This window comes from Sorex fumeus, unplaced genomic scaffold (assembly GCF_029834395.1).
Source record: "Sorex fumeus unplaced genomic scaffold, SorFum_2.1 ptg000019l, whole genome shotgun sequence".
Classification (NCBI taxonomy): Eukaryota; Metazoa; Chordata; class Mammalia; order Eulipotyphla; family Soricidae; genus Sorex; species Sorex fumeus.
The window spans coordinates 12,765,546-12,770,124 of record NW_026606076.1 but is presented as its reverse complement, the minus strand read 5'-3'; the positions used below and the strand labels follow the sequence as shown (position 1 = coordinate 12,770,124).

The window sequence follows — 4,579 nt, the reverse complement described above, 5'->3', positions numbered from 1 at the left end:
ACTGGGATTTTTGGTGGTAGAGAATGGGCACTGGTGAAGGTACGGGTGTTTCATTGTATGACTGAGACTTAGACCCAAAAGCTTTGTAACTGCTAAAAAACAAACAAACAAACAAACAAAAAAACACCTTACCTACTGTTCTATCCCTCAGGGTCCTGCTGTACATTTTCTGAGTGAATTCAATATTTGCTGATTTTGCTTCCTGGAAGTCTCTAATAATAATATTTGACAGATATTATCATTATACGATTATTATGATATATTATTAGAATATTATTGTTAGATGTCTTTGTCTCATTATAATAATGATATTATTGTAATGCTTATAATAAGAATTATCTGAATTCTCAGGAAAGAGATATAAGCCCAACCAATTCTCAAACACTTTTACTCAATTCCTTGGGCCTTTTCTTCATAACCCTGTTACCAAGTTATACATGATATTTATTTATTTGCTCTTATATTTTTATGTATTATTGGATGCCAGAAAAATTGGCCTTTCAGCAAGAACAGCCACTAACCACCACATGTTTTATCTGAACAAGTACTCCTAAAAGACATGAAAGAAGCTCTCATTAAACCAGTTGGAAATGGAGTCATAGTATAGAAGGTCTGGCGTTTGCCTTGCATGCAGCTCACCTAGGTTCAATTTCCGGCATTCCATAGGTCCTCCTGAGTGACGCCAGGAATAATTCCTGAGTGCAGAGCCAGGAGTAATGCCTGAGCCTTGCCAGGTGTGATCCAAAAAAGCAAAAAAAAAAAAAAAAAAAAAAAGAAAGAAAGAAAGAAAGAAAGAAAGAAAGAATTAAAATCAGCTACAGGAAATGAGTTGGGAGCCATAAAACAATGGAGAAGGCCTTGGGTGTTTGCCTTGCATACAGCTGATCTGCTTTCCAATTTCCGCTCTCATTTCTTCCTGTATTTTGTCGATTGAGCGATCAATTGTTCCTTTCATGTCCTCTTTCAATTTACTGGATCTCTGTCTGACTGTTTCATTGAGTTGATTGAACATCTTAATGACTTCATATCTGAATAATTTGTCAGAGAGGTCCCTTAGGTGGCAAGCACCTACTGAGGCTTCTTGACTTGTTTGCTCGTCCTCTCCCTGTGGTGTGGATTTCCGTTGTTTCTTCATATTGGTGTGTAGGTGTAGGGCTGAGATTTCTTGGTATGAGTAAAGTATTTGCGGCAGCGTGAGCGTTGGCCCGCCCAAAATTAGGCCACGCCCACTTTCAAAGCCACGCCCACTTCTAAAGTGGCCACACCCCCACGGATACCTGGTGTATGTCAGGGGAGTAAAGACTGGGTGGGGAGAAGAGACCAGCTCAGCTTGGGCGATGGAAAGGGAGAGGCAAGAAGCTCAGGTCTGCTTTGTCTCCCGGCGTCGTCCAGAGGACGCCTGGGGGCTTGCAGGGTGAAATCCAAGTCCCGGGTTCGAGAAGCAGTGGGAAAACTGACTTGGGTGGGGAGAAGAGCCCAGCTCGGCTTGGGCGATGGAAAAGGAGAGGCCTGCCCCTCATCTTTGTGCTTTTCCTGTCCATGTACCTGATCACTCTGCTGGGGAACCTTCTCATCATCCTGGCCTTCCGCTCAGACCCCCACCTCCACATGCCCATGTACTTTTTTCTGTCCAACCTGTCCTTTGTGGACATCTGCTTCACCTCCACCACCATCCCCAAGATGTTGTACAACATCCAGACACGCAGCAAAATTTTATCCCCTGCAGGCTGCGTCACCCAAATGTACTTTTATTTACTTTTTGAGACATTAGACAACTTTCTCCTGACGGTGATGGCCTATGACCGCCTCGTGGCCATCTGACACCCCCTGCACTACACGGTTATCATGAACCCCCGGCTCTGTGGAACGTTGATTTTAGCATCCTGGATCATGACTGTGCTCCATGCTCTGTTGCACTGTTTAATGATCTTGCAACTGTCTGTCTGCACAAACTTGGAAATCCCCCACTTTTTCTGCGAACTTCATCAAATGGTCCAGCTTGCCTGTTGGAACACTTTTCTTAATAATTTGGTGATGTATTTTGCAGCTGGGATTCTGGGGGGGGTGGTCCCTTCACTGGAATCCTTTACTCTTACTCAAAGATTGCTTCCTCAATATGTCGAATCTCCTCTGCTCAGGGGAAGTATAAAGCATTTTCCACCTGTGCATCTCACCTCTCCGTGGTCCTTCTATTTTACTCTACAGCTGTTATAGTGAACCTGAGCTCCGCTGTCCCCCACAGCTCAGACAGCAGTGCAGAATCTTCAGTGATGTACGCTGTGGTCACCCCCATGCTGAACCTCTTCACCTATAGTCTATGAAACAGAGATATAAAGAGAGCTCTGAAGAGACTCCTTTAAGTGTTAGCTCTGAAACTGTTCTTTTATTTTTCTTTTCTTTTTGGCTCACACCCAGTGAAGCACAGGTGTTACTCCTGGCTCTGCATTCAGGAATTTCTCCTGGCGGTGCTCAGGGGAACATGTGGGATGCTGGGAATCGAACTTGGGGTGCCCATGTGCAAGGAAAACACCCTACCTGCTGTGCTATCATTTCAGCCTCTTCGAAACTGTTCTAGCACAGGAACGTAGGGAACAATGCCACAGAATCAGAGATCAAAAACAAGATGATTTCCATCCCTTGGCCTGAAATATTTGGAAAATATTTCTTCCCCGTTATTCATACAATCCCAAGTAATTTTACATTTGCATTTCTGAAAAATAACTCATCGTTCTTTTTTCTACTGTCAGAAAAACGTTCATTTGGCTATCCACAGGTTATTACAAAGTTGTTCATTATAACAGTTGTTTCAAGCAATTAGTGTTCCAGCACCACTGGTGGTACTTTCTGTCCACCAACATCCCCAATTTCCCTCCCAATTCCAACCTGCCCCCTGTGGCACAAAACAAATTTACTTCATTCTGCTTATTCCAATACAAATTTAAGAACTTTTAAGAACATTAAAACTTGAAGAACTTTAAGAACTAGATTGATCAGAAAATAAACCAGAAGGGGTAGGTACTACATGATTTTGATATGAAGTAGTGAGTACTATACGATTTTAACTTATGCAAATAAGAAAATTGAAACAATACAATATGAAAGTGCCTATTCTTAATTACATATATACATTTTCAACTCTGGGTTCTAATGTATATTACATTAAATTCTATTTTATACTTGGATCTTATAATGGTAATAATTATTAATAATACTTTTAGAGCAATTGTGTTGATATTTTTGGAGTTTACAGGAATAGCTAAGGCCTACATCCATAAATTATCCCCTTACACTTTATATAAACACTATTCGCTACCCACAGGTTTTTAGTAATCGCTGACAAAAACTGATGAGCACATACATACCTTTAAATATTCTCTATAGAAAATAAAATTTTAAGATAAAAGAATCATCTCCCATGGTTATAGTTAGTGATGGAATCTAAGTCATTTTCATCTCCTGATATGGTCACTCAAAAGTTCATTACACATTGCATTATAAAGCAGACATATTTTTCATGTAACCCATCATTTAAGTATCAGAGACCATGGCCATAAGGGAGGGTCTTTGTTCATCTTTGTAAAGGATTTGTTGGGGCATTTTTGTACTTTTCGTTGAGTTACCTCCTGTCTCTGCTTGAGAAATTTCAGTATGTGATTCCTTTCATTCTCTTCAATGGCATTTATTCTATCTTTTCCGTTTTTTAAATAAAAAATTAATTATCTAATTAATTAAAGCATTAAATCATAGTGAGATACACAGTTACAAAATTATTTATGATTGTCAGTCATTTAATGTTCCAACACCCGTCTCTTCACCAGTGTGCATTTTCCACCACTAATGTCCTCAGTTTCCCTCTGGCCCTGGCCCTTCCTCTCTACCTGGCATTTTTCTTCTCTCTTTCTCTCTCTCTCTCTTACTCTCTCCCTCTCTCTTTCTCCCTTTAGGGCATTATAGTTTGCAATACAGATACTGAAAATTTATCCCATATATTGTTTTTTGGGTCACACCCAGCAATGCACAGGGGTTACTCCTGGCTCTGCACTCAGGAATTACTCCTGGCATTGCTCAGGGGACCATATGGGATGCTGGGAATCGAATCCAGGTTGGCCGCGTGCAAGGCCAATGCCCTACCCACTCTGCTATCGCTCCAGCCCCTATCAGGTAGGCATTTGCCTTACACACAGCCAACATGGCCGACCCGAGTTCGATTCCTCCGCCCCTCTCAGAGAGCTCGGCAAGCTACCAAGAGTATCTCGCCCGCATGGCAGAGGCTGGCAAGCTCCCCGTGACGTATTCGATATGCCAAACACAGTAACAACAAAGTCTCCAATGGAGACGTTACTGGGCCCGCTTGAGCAAATCGATGAACAACGGGAGGGCCTTTACCTTTATCTTTACCTTTACCTTTACCTTATACTTTAACCTACTTTCAGCACTCAATTCCTGTCCAAAGTGACTATTTCCTACTATCATAATGACACTTATTCTAAATATTTCCATATCCATTAAAAGCAGTGATTGAACAATAGCAATGTATTCCAAATAATAAAGTTATAGAAACAAATACTTAAAGTTATCA

General features: G+C 41.2%; 1 pseudogene; it reads left to right on the top strand.

Moving 5' to 3' along the window:
• Window positions 1–1,539: 1,539 nt before the first annotated feature.
• LOC130022510 (olfactory receptor 7A10-like) lies at window positions 1,540–2,321 on the top strand (annotated as a pseudogene).
• The last annotated feature ends 2,258 nt before the right edge of the window (window positions 2,322–4,579 follow it).